General features: G+C 47.9%; 1 long non-coding RNA gene across 1 annotated transcript in view; it reads right to left on the bottom strand.

Moving 5' to 3' along the window:
• The window catches only part of LOC121044114 (uncharacterized), a 29,275-nt gene extending 21,234 nt beyond the window's left edge, over positions 1-8,041 (bottom strand). The window contains exon 1 of the long non-coding RNA XR_005797135.1: positions 7,876-8,041. This is a non-coding gene — a long non-coding RNA (uncharacterized LOC121044114). The remainder of the gene's footprint in view (positions 1-7,875) is intronic.
• Between the last annotated feature and the right edge of the window lie 4,689 nt (positions 8,042-12,730).

The following is a 12,730-nucleotide window of genomic DNA, read 5'->3' as shown; positions in this document are numbered from 1 at the left end:
GGTGTGCAATAGTTAGGGAAGGCTTTGTGGAGACCATGGCGTTCAAGGTCATTTATGGGAATAATAAAAGTCTCCGGGTTCCACCACGCACTCCCTGTGACAGGAACAAATAGCCCAACCTCCCTGTTCCCCGGCAAAAAACGGGGGTAAGAGTCCACCCTCCAGGGCAGCGGGAAAATGAGATAGTTCTGGAGCGTCCTCAGCTCAGTAGCCAGCACTCCATCCGCACTCGATAAACGCTCTCTATGCGAATAACAGCGGCCCCACACAATTAGCAGCCAAGGTAAGAAGCTGAGCCCCTTTCTCCTGCCTCTACTTTTAAACAAGCTTAGGGGGTCTTCTTCTGTTGTGTGACTCCTTTCCCGACCACCCCACAAAGGGACAGCCTCCTCCTCCACGGTGCACAAACCTGTGTTACTCTCAGGTTCCCCTTCTGACACCTGCATTCGGGTTCACCTTGCGGCCCCGTCCAAGGCCTTCCTTCTTGGCAGACGGCATTTTTCATAGATCTCTCTGCCCTCAGTGCCGGTACAGGGTTTGGCACATTTTAGGCACTGGGCAGATGATGGGCAAATACACTAGGGATTCACAGGTGAGTGAGAACACGAACTCGGATTTTGTGAGGCCCTCACGATGCAAATTTTAGGTGATCTGCGTGGCGATGTGCTCCCTAAATATTCACTGAACACCTACCAACCTGCTACACAAGGGGCTCACGTTTCGGAGGCAAAACATTGTTTTCACCCGGGAAGAAGATTCCCGGTCCAGTGGAAAGTCCGAGAGCGCCTCCAAGATCCCTTAGAGCAGGGTGGCTCTGGCAACACACGGTTCACCGATGGTCCGGGGCTGGCGGCGGAATAACCAAGGGCGGGGCTGGCGGCGGAATAACCAAGGGCGGCGGAATGAGACCCTTGTCCCAAGAGAGCAGAGCATCCCAGGCCACCGGGGCAGCGAGAAGGCCCAGAGACTTTGTGGCAAGAACTGGCGGACGGCAGAGCAGCGGGCTCAGTGGAGGAAACATTGGAACTGAGAGGGAGGAGTGAAGGCCACCAAAGGAAGAGCCTGAAATGGAAAGAGAACTAGACAATGAAAGGTACACGGTGTGAAGGAGCACAGGCCAGCGAGGGAAGGCAAGGGCTGCCAGGGCTCTGATGGGAGCAGCGGGGACCAGAGGAGAAAGGCCCCAAGACTGGCTGTGTCATTTCCCCCATGTCCTCTTGCCAAGCTTGGACTCTGTCCCCGTGAGCATCTGGTACTCATCCCAAGTGGCCTATGGCCCAGCTTTCCACCAGTGTTGTCTTTCTTCCCTTCCCTCAAGAATGGATGTTCCTTGGGGCGCCCGGGTGGCTCAGTCGGTTAAGCGTCTATGACTATGGCTCAGATCACGATCTGGCCGTTCATGGGTTCGAGCCCCGCATCGGGCTCTGTGCTGCCAGCTCAGAGCCTGGAACCTGCTTCGGATTCTGTGTCTCCCTCTCTCTCTGCCCCTCCCCTGTTCGTGCTCTGGCTCTCCCTGTGTCTCACAAATACAGAAACATTTAAAAAAAAATTTTTTTTTTAAAGAAGAGAATGGAATTTCCATGAGAATTTATTCACTGATAGACCCCAAGTGCCCATGACCAAACCCGGCATCTTGTACACGTTCAATAAAATTTGCTGAATGAAGGCATGCAGATGGCTTAGCAGTGTGCCCCGAGTATAAATGTCAGCTACCACTGGCTAGTCTATCGGGTATAATCTGTCATTTATGCTTTTAAAATGCACGCTGGGTCTGCTTCCGAAAGACATGACTACAGTCAGTACCCCCTCCACAGTTCTGGTGTGCATGGCTTCAAGAGAGGTCTGAAAATATCACATGGAAAATTCTCAAAATAATCCGTAAGTTTTAAGTTGTGCGCCGCTCTGAGTAGCGTGATGAGATCTCACCGTGTCCAGCTCCATCCTGCACGTGCATGAATCACCCCCATGCCCAGAGCCCCCACACTGCCCATGTCACCCACCGCGAGTCACTTAGGCTCTTGATTGTCGGACAGGCTGCGAAGTAACCTGTATTTTACCTACTAATGGCCCCAAACGCAAGAGTAGCAGCGCTGGCAAAGCGGAGATCCCAAGGAGAAGCCAGAAAGTGCTTCCTTTAAGTGAAAAAGTGTAAGTTCTTGACTTGCTTAGTGGAGAAAAAATATTGTACGCTGGGGTTGCTGAGATCTACGCGACTTTTATTACAGTATATTGTTGTAATTATGCTATTTTATTACATCATTGTTGGTGATGTCTCACTGTACTGATTTTATAAATTAAATTTAGCGTAGGTATGGATGTATAGGGAAAAACCCGGGATGCGTGGAAAGGCTACAGCACTGGCGGATTTCAGGCGCCCCCGGGGGGTCCCAGATCACATTCCCACCGACGGGAGGGGACTTCTGTCTTACGATTTTATTCCACCAGTAATTTTCACGAATTCGCTCCCCTTCTTCCCTGCCCCCACCCACCGCCCCCCTGGCCCTCTTCTGGGGCAAGAGCAAAGCCTCGTACAAGTTCATCCTGACAGGAGAGCCCAGCGCGAGGGCATGTGGGGATAAGGGATACATGGGGCGTCAACAGAAATATTTATCCCGAGTTTCCTGCATGTCAGGCTATGACAGCTTGCCTTCTGTCTCAAAACTATGTTCATGTCAATAAATCTGCTAAACTCCTCCACCAACCTGCTCGCTCTTCCCACGGCAGAGAAGCTGTGAAGAATGGTTATTCTGCCTTAAAAAAAAAAAAAAAAAAAAAAAACAAAAAGAGTGCTACTCCCCAGGGCAATTTTGCAAGGCACCTTCGTAGAAAACTGTGTCTCTGACAACTTTGTACAATCCTACCTGCGCTCAGGAAGGTAGATGCTGAGCCAAAGTGCCATAATTGAAAAAGAGGAGAAGCCATGTGATCTGTCCTCTTTGCACAGTGGGTGATTCCACGTGGAGGGGGGGAGGGGCATGTAGCCGGGATCACGTGGGAGGCGGGAGACAGGATGTGCCTGTGTGCCTTGTATGTGTGTGCGGTGTGTGTGGCTCCTTACGGTGCCCTGCTGGATCGGGTTATGCCCCGGAATTCGGGCTCAGGCTGGAGGTGTTGCCACGCCCCCTGCTGCCACCAACCCCCCCACCCCCCGCTGCCACCCATGAGGCTTTCACGGTTTTGCAGATGCACGTGGTTTGACGGCAGAAACCACAGACTTTGGAAACACACAGACGTGAGGTCAGATCCCGGCCTCGTCCATCCCCATGAGGGCTCAGACGTGTTCTTGAACCTCTCTCGTAGCCCGTGTGTCACACGGAGGGACCGGGGGGTGGGGGTGGGGGGACTCTTGGGAGGCTGTTGTCATAGGGGTTCAGTGAACAATGAAGTTCCGTGCCCGACCCCCAGGAGGCAGCTCACAGAACGGGCTGAGGACGCTCATGGGACACACACCAGGTGTCCCCATGCCGCCACGTGCCGAGGCAACCAGGCACGCGGGAAGTGACCCTCGTGGGTGGTGATTATGACAGGACGAGGAGGGCGCAGCTGGTGGGGAGGAGCGGAGGAAAGCCAAGTGTTCTCACGGTGGGGGGGGGGGTTCCCGGGGGGTTCCCCGCCTTCCAGAGTCAGGGCCGTGGGGGGTTCCCACCCCAACAGGACGAGACGCGAGTCTGGAGCCCCCGGCTCTCCCAACGACAGCGGAAGGTGCGGCCTCTCTCGTGGCCGGAAGATCCCCGGTTCCACCTGCCGCGAGCCCGTGTCCCGACGCCCTCCGCTCAGCGGCTCTGAAAGTGAACTCGAAGCAGCCCCTTCCCTTTCTGGGCTTCAGTCTCCCAAATTATAGGCAGTCTCTGGATTACAGCGCGTGGCCGGGGATCTCCCCGGGGAGCAGGTGTCAAGCTAGAAGAGAGGATGCAAAGGAGGGCAAACAGGAGTCCAACTTCCATCAGTAGACAATCACCTTTTTTCAAAAAGCCTCAGGGAGGTTGGACACCGCTGTCCCAGACAACATCTCCCTCCTCTGGAAAGGGACAAAAGTCAGACAACGACCTGAGGAGCACCGCACCCTCCAGGGCACCATAATTTGAGCAGCTCGGCATAGGCTGCAACGGGAAGAAACTCCAGTACCACTCCCCAAGGGCCTCACTGGACTCGGGACATTGTCAGTCCAAGTGGCAAGCACGTGGGGGCTGGGGGCCTCTTGGGTTAATAAACTGGCCTGGGCTTTTCACAGGGAATTGCACAAGGCAAGGTAGCCACGATGGGCCTGGACAAGCTCCCACATAACCTGGGTGGCCCACAGGTCTTGCATATGCACAGGGGAGACAGGAGCAGGCCCAAGGAAACCAGGGGTTCCTGGGGGGCTCCTGGGTGTCTCAGTCGGTTAAGCGTCGGACTTGCGCTCAGGTCATGATCGCGCAGTGCATGGGTTTGAGTCCCACGTCGGGCCCTGTGCTGACAGCTCTGAGCCCGGAGGCTGCTTCGGATTCTGGGTCTCCCCCTCTCTCTGCCCCTCCCTTGCTGGCACTCTGTCTCTCTCTCAGAAATAAACATTAAGATAAAAAAGGAACCCATACGTTCGTAACCGTCAGAGCCGGGGTGCCCTCTCTTGAGGAGATATGAGAGGTAAGGAAGCCTCACCAAAAGAAAATCCAACACAGACTCGAAAACGCACACCCCAGCCCAGATACAGCACACACATATGTGTCTGTAAGATAAATCATCTTCTGGGCCACAAAACAGGTCTCAATTAATTTCAATTTTTTTTTAACGTTTATTTATTTTTGAGTCAGAGAGAGACAGAGCATGAACAGGGGAGGGGCAGAGAGAGAGGGAGACACAGAATCTGAAACGGACTCCAGGCTCTGAGCTGTCAGCACAGAGCCCGACGCGGGACTCGAACTCACGGATCGTGAGATCATGACCTGAGCCAAAGTCAGACACTTAACTGACTGAGCCACCCAGGCGCCCCTCAATTAATTTCAAATAATCAAAACCATACAAAGGCCATTCTCTGGCAATGATGGCATTAAATTCAAGATCCACAAAAGACAGATACATGGAAAAAATCTCCAATATTTAAAAATCAACACAGTTCCATAAAACCTATGGGTCAAGAAGAAACCATAGAGGTAATTGAAATATATTTTCAAAGAATAAAAAGTTTAAAACAACATATAATGTAAGGGGTGCATGTAAAGGATTGCTTAGAGGGAAATTCTAGCTTTAAATACTTATGTCAGAAGAACCCCTATATCAATAAACTGAGCCTCCCTTTTAAGAAAGACAAAGAAAAACAAATTAGAAAGCAAATAGGGGGAAAACTAAAATGGATACCAGTGAGGAGTGCCTGGGTGGCTCAGTCGTTAAGCATCTGACTCTTGATTTTGGCTCAGGTCATGATCTCACAATTCCTGAATTCAAGCCCTGCTACGGGCCCCACACTAACAATGTGGAGCCTGCTTGAGATTCTCCCTCTCCCCCTCCATTTCTGCCCCTCCACTGCTCACACTCTCTCTGTCTCTCTCTTTCTCAAAATAAATAAACTTTTTACTAAAAAGTGGAAATCTGCGAAATAAAAACAGAAATCTAGTGAAAACAACACTTGTAATTTTGACCAGATCAAGGAGATTGGCAAGCTTTTAGCTAGACTGACATACGAAATAAGAGAGGAAAAGGAAAGAAGGAAGGAAGGAAGGGAGGAAGTAAAGGAAAACCTGGGGAGAAAGAAAGATGAATCAGAAAGGAAGAAGTAAACTGTTTTGTTCATGCTTGACACAACCCCATATGTAAAAAATTTTAAGGAATCCGCAACAAAACTTCTAGAGCTAATAAATGAGTTTAGCAAGACTGCAGCATGCACTAGCAATGCACAATCAGAAATGAAATTAAGAAAATAATGTAATTCACAATAGCATCAAGGAGAATAAAATACTAGGGATAATTCTAACAAAAGAAGTGCATAATTTGAAAACTACAAAAGATTGCTAAGAAGAACTAAGTAAGTAGAAAGATATCCCATGTCCATGGATTCGAAGAGTAAATATTGGAGAAATGGCACTTCTCACTAAACTGATCTACAGATTCAACACCATCTCTACCAATATTTTAGCAGACTGATCTATAGAAACTGACAAGGAACTGACCTACTTTTGTATGGAGATGCTAAGAGGAGCCGAACAATTTTGAAAATAAAAAACAAGGTTGGAGATCACCACCAAATTTCGAAGCTTACTGTACTGCGACCATCATCCAGACCGTGCGGTGTGTGAGAAGGATCGGCGTATCGATCGGTGAAAGGAAACTGAGTGCCTAGAAAGGAATGCTTGCATTTATGACAAACTAGATTTTCAACAAAGCAGTGAGCAGTGAAAAGGATGATTTTTTTTTTCAACAAATGGCGTCAGGAAGGTTGGAGCAACATATGCGGAAAACAAAACAAAACAAAAGCCTGAGACTATTATTTCACACCGTACGCAAATTTAACTTCTAGCGGGTCGTATACTAAATATAAAAGCCAAAATGACAAAGCTTCTAGAAGAACACAGGGGAGAACATCTTTGTGACACTGGGTTGGGCAAAGAGGTCTCAGACACAATACCAAATGCATAAGCTGTAACAGAAAAAAAAAACTGATAAATCAGACTCCATTAAAATGAAAATTGTCTGCACTTCCAATGACATCGTTAAGAAAATGAAAACAACAAGTCACACGTTGGGAAAAATATTTGTGAATCATGTGTCTGATGAAGGACTTGTTTCCAGAATATATAAAAACATTTGTAACTCAATAATAAGATTCTAAACAATCCACGTGAAAACCGGGCACAGGACTTGAACACTTGAACAGACATTCCGACAAAGAAAACATACAAATGACTAATCAGCGTACGAAAAGGTATCTATCGTTAGTAATTGGGAGAGCCCCACGATCATGAAAATGGGTATAATAAGAAAGGCAGACAGCACCAAGTGTTGACGAGGATGTGGAGTAAATGGAACCCCCACACGTTGCCAAGGGGCAATATAAAATGGTACAGCCCCTTCGGAAAACTTTGGAAGTTTCTTCCAACATTAAACAGACCCAGCAACTCAATCATGAGACCAAGCAACCCTATACCCAGGAATCTACCGAAGAGAAATGAAAACATACATCCGCACAAAGACTCGTGTGTGCACGTATATAGTATCGTGATTCATAATAGCCAACCCTGGACACAACCCAGTTGTCCATCACCCAACGAATGGGTAAAGTGTAGTGTAGCCTTTCAGCAGCATACAACTCAGCAGTAAAAAAAAATCAATGAAACACTGATACCTGCTGCAACACGAATAAACCTCAGAATTATTACGCGAAGTGTAAAGAAGCCGGAACCAAAGACTGCTTATTATTCATTTCTATCAAATATCCAGAAGCGACTAACTTATAGACACCAAAAGTAAATTCGTTTTTGCCTGGAACTGGGAGTGAGGATTTTACTGCAAGCAGGTTCGAGGGAATTTTAAGGGGTGATGGAAATGGTCTAAAACGGGAATTTGGTGGTGGCTGCACCACCCCATAAATTTTCTGAAACTTTGAATTGTAAACTTACAGTAGGTGAATTTTACGGAATGCTAATTTAAATAAAGCTTTTAAAAAGCACAGCTGATGCTGTAAACACACACACACACACACACACACACACACACACAAAACCAAAAAGCTCTCCAATTCCACATGGCTGAACATACTTTGAGTCTTAATGCTCCAAGTGGCTGAGACCCTGGGTCCCTGTTCAGTCCAGTCTGTTCCCTGAGATCTGAGATTTTCCGGTTCTGGGAAAAGCCTGTGCCACGGTTTCCCTGAATGTTTTGGTTGCATTCGCTCGCAACACTTACCTCTTTTTGCAACCCATGATTTACAGTCAGACAATATCTCTTAACATGCACCTCCTTCCTCTGCCGGGGCCAAGCTAAGCCCTTCCTCAGACTGACCAACACAACAACTCTTTTATAGTGTAATAATGCTTTCAGCTGCATTTTAAAGCAGGAAGCCCTGCTTGCAGAGGACTTATCTATTTTCTGTTGTAAAAATTTACCAATTAAATTGAGTGCATTTGACCCAATTTAAAAGAGAAGAAAATGCTCTGGTATTTTCAGATAAGGCTTTTCTTTTTTTTTTTTTTTTTTTTTTTTTTTTTTCTTGGCAATAGCAGAGGCACTGTCTCCATTTCCCAAATCCCTCTAGGCAAGGAAACACGTTAGCAAAAGAGCTAATTTAGAACCGAGTTTGAATTTGGGCTGCCAGCGTCTCCGGGAATGTAGATTCCATACGAATCGGCAGCTTGGTGGGGGAGGGGGACTTGCGCTCTGACACAGGTCACACTCTGACCCGCCAGGCAGCTCTCCCTCCTGGAGCGTGATGTCGTCCGGGAATGGATTTGTCCTTACAGCGCTTGAGGACTGTCAGTGCAGAGCCTCAAGCTGACCTACATCCTGAGGTTCCGATATCCGATGCCCATGGCAAAAAGCTTCAGGAAGATGCCCATGTGCTCTCTTTTGTAGAGAGCCTCATGCTAATTTGAAAGGCTTTGAAACATGAAAGGGACATTGTCTTCTTTTCGAATGCCCGTCCTTGCACGGTGGCCAAGAGCCGATACTGTGCTCCAGTCAAAGAAAATAGAGTCTAAAATAACACATGACTCCATGGAAATCATAATCAGGAGGTCCCATCTGCCCTCACCCTCCTTATTCCATCAGAGATGTCGTCTTCATAAGAACCCATCTGACCTCGGGACACGTTCCATAATTCCTCAAATTCTCCATCTCCTCTAGCCCATCCAGTCTGTTCTCCTCGTTGCTGCCAGAATAATCTTTCAAAACTTTAACCTCTTCCCTGCTCATTATTCATTGTGAGATCCCTCTGCCTCTGGGATAAAGTCTAGTCACCCAAGCCCGGCACCCACCTCATGACCCACATTTTGACTGAAGCCTCACTACTGCTAGGCTCAGGACTCCTTGTGCCAAATGATGGTCCAGGGTCAAATGGCTCGTCAGTTGCCAAACAAGCCACTCGTGTCCGTGGGCCATGCCCGGCCCGTGGCGGCATCCTCTGGCTGCTGCTTCTTCTAAAAATGTTTATGCTTTCTGGGGCGCCTGGGTGGCTCAGTCAATTAAGCATCTGACTCCTGGTTTCCTCTCGGGTCATGATCTCACAGTTCCTGAGACCAAGCCCCATGTCAGGCTCTGTGTTGACAGTATGGAGCCTGCTTGGGATTCTCTCTCCCTCCCTCTCTCCCTCTCTCTCTCAAAATAAATAAACTTAAAAGAAGGAAATCCACTTAAGGAGAAAAAGCTAATGCTTTCTTCAAGCCTCAGCTGCAATGGAATCTCTCTGGAAACTTTGAAATTGCTCTCCACCCAGAAATTCATCACTTCCTTCTCTCTGTGCTGTGGAACTTCACAGAGCCATCACTCAGAGCATTTCTGCTCCAATGCCATATAATGTTCATATGTCAGCATCCCAGGGAGAACACAGACTCCTCCAGATCTGGCTCTTTCTTCTGTTCACTTGGCGCCATTTGTTTAATAGAACCCAAGAATGGGAAGGGATTAAGAACAACTCCTGAAGAATGAAGGATAAGAAAGAGTGAGGATCCCTCCCAGCCTTTGGCTCGGAGGAAATGGTAGGAGACGAGAGGAGAAATGGAGGTGAAATACACAGATATAAAGAAGGTTTTGGGGGATACGCGGGGCCTGGGGAGCATCCAGTGTGGTTCTCAGGTGGCCCGTCGTAGACATGAGGCCAGGGTTGGATGTGACAGCTCTTAACGATCATCAGCTTTTGGTGGGATCTGAAGCCAAGGATGTTGACCAGATCATCATTGGAGAGTCTATGGAGAACAGGCATACAGAATTACAACATTCCAAATAACCAATGTAAAGAGCAGACAGGAGAATTTAAAGAGTAGAAGAACTCAGCAAAGATCCAAAACGGAAAGTTCCAAGCGATACTTCTGAAAGCCATAAGGGAGAAAGTTGTCCTCTGATCCACCCTTTCCAGAAAGTGATCCTGCAGAGCTCAACCACGTGTGGCAGAGGCAGTCACCTGTCTGCGTTTTGGCTTCTGGGAGTCCACCTGCTTTCTATACGACCCTTCCACTTATCTACTGGGTTTCGGTTCTGTTTTTACCTGCACATTCGGAAACGCCTGATATCCCTAGTTCATGGGCCTTCCCGAGGCTCTGAGATGCAAACTCGTTTTCCTTTTCCCACTTCTTCCGTAGGATGAAGATTTTCAGATCTGTTCGATTCAATTGTCACTTGTCGATGAGCTTTCCAGACTCCAAGAGTCTGCTGCGCACTCCTTTCCTGTCATGTCACTTCTCATGGTTAATACCCGTGTCACATAGCTACAGGGCAAAGCCAAGGTGAATGGCTATAATTCACAATGCTGCCCGTAAGGGAAGTCGAGTTTTTTTCTTCATCTTTCCCAAGGCCAGCTGGCCTGTCTCAAACACTGAGATTCTATCCTAGAATCACAGAAAGTTTAATTCAGGGATGGCAATAGAAACTCCTGAAGGTAGGGTTAGTCACACCATCTCGACTAGTTATTTCTAGGCGAGCACCTTACTCATGTTGCAGATTCTCAATAAACACTCGTTGATCGATATTGACGGATTCCTGCCAATACACGAGGTCATTCTTGCCAAATCCCCAGCAGACAAAGCCATATTCAGATTTTAAGAAAACATCACTCCTACTGCTAGCCATGCTAGTGACGCCTTTTGGACACTTGATACTCTCCAGGCTCAGATGTAGTTGATTTCCATGCATTTAATACTTAGAACAATTCTAGTAGATCACTATTGACCCCTCTTAGCAGATGAGAGAAGAAGGGATAAATGATTGTTCTAAGATCACGTACGTCACTACTCAGTGCCCAAAAAGATACCTGGAACCCATTTTGCTTCTCAGCTAAAACATTGGGTTATGAATTAGCCCCTGGAAAAGATGAGCTTCCTTGTCCTACGGGAGTGCCATGTTCATTTTATGGCACGCTGCATCCAATAAGAGAGGTAAGACCATCCCCAAAAGCCAGGGCTAACCTGAAGAGCAGGGCAGAGTTGGGGCCAGTCCTCGGTCTGGCCACTCAGAAGAACTAGCATCCCTCAGTCTAGCGCTGAAAGGGAAGGTCTCGTGTGGCCAACGTCTTAGAAAGTGAAATTCATCATTTCTCAACCTTGGTTGGCGACCCTAGAAACTAACTGCTTATTCCGGATGATGATGAGAAAGCACAGATTCTACAGACCCGCCTCAGACCTTAAAAACTACGACGAGGTAAGTCCGTGAACCAAACCTTGAACATCTTTTCCCACGTGGAGTCCGAGTTCTATTGGGATGAGTTGTTAGAACAGGGAGTCAGAAACAGCCACACTGGGAGCGTGAGCCGTTAGCAGAGACAACGGGCTGCTGTCCAAAGGCAGCAAAGGGAAGGAAGCAAGGCCACCAATCGGCAAGTCATCCCTGCCATGCAACTGTAGGAAACGTGAAACCAGTAAACCCGAGGAGACTTTCTTAAAAATGTTCTTGGAATGACTTGGGTGGCTCATGTAGGGCTCTGAGCTGACAGCACGGAGCCTGCTTGGGATTCTCTCTCTCTCTCTCTCTCTCTCTCTCTCAAAATAAATAAACTTAAAAAATGTTCTTTATGCATTTTAGTTTTCTTTTCTCTCTGCATATAGGGATTTGAAAACCCGATGTGTCTCAGCATTTCTGACAGGTAATAGCATAAGCGAGTTTGAAAAGCAGTGTTCACTGGGTCCCCACGTGAATTTAAAGCAGCAGTAAAATGGAGGGGCCCAGAGCGTCTTGATCCAGAGGCGGGGGGGACCCAGGAGAGCAGTCAGGCTGCTGGGTCACCAGACCTCTGCAGCCAAATGTCCCTCTAGAATTTTGTTCTACGATCCCAGAGTTGTCCGTCTCGCTCTAATAAGACTAGCTCTATTCTTACACGGTGGTTAGTTCTAACACTGAGTTATTCATATTCCTGAATGCCCTTGGAGGTGTCCATGTGGCTCATCTTCCCGGAGCGTCGATTTTATCTAATGGTAAGTCATTTGAAGAATTACTCTTATACTAAAACAAATAGGGTTGCATTACGGAACAGTGGGGAAAGTTCACGGTGATACGTTTTAAAGATGAAAGGAATCATTTCAAAGAAAACTTTCAACGGCACTGAATGCTTGGCTCTCTGACCTACAGACCCCTCTTCCCTCCTACCTTTAAGACGATATTTCATTTTTTTCCCTGTGTCCGGGACCAAATTTCGGTGGGCCCCAAACCTATGCCAGGCGCCGTTCTGTTCGTGTGCATCGAGACCACACAGTGAATGAGTCAGAGGAGATCCCAGTTTTCATGGAGTTTACAGTCTGGGAAAATGAGGGAACACCTAACGCCAACTTCCAAAGAGGAGCAAAGAGTGAAAGGGGGCGGACGGTGAGTTGGGGTGGGAGAGGATCCCTTCACAAAAAAGGGACTTGGGAAAGCAGTGTTCGCTGCGTGCCTGCGTGCAGGAAGTGTAGGCAGTACTTTCTGTAAGAAGGTGCGGCTTGAGCCAAAACCTGAATGTTAAGAGACGGCCACACGAAGATCGACGGAGTGAGCACTCCAGGCAAAGGCCAGAGCCAGCAGAATTTCCCCAACATAGGAGACACTGGTGCGTTCGAGAACAGAAGGCAGAGCCCTGCACCTA

This window comes from Herpailurus yagouaroundi, unplaced genomic scaffold (assembly GCF_014898765.1).
Source record: "Herpailurus yagouaroundi ecotype Mexico unplaced genomic scaffold, PumYag 188, whole genome shotgun sequence".
Taxonomy (NCBI): domain Eukaryota; kingdom Metazoa; phylum Chordata; class Mammalia; order Carnivora; family Felidae; genus Herpailurus; species Herpailurus yagouaroundi.
This window is presented reverse-complemented; position numbering and strand designations above follow the sequence as displayed.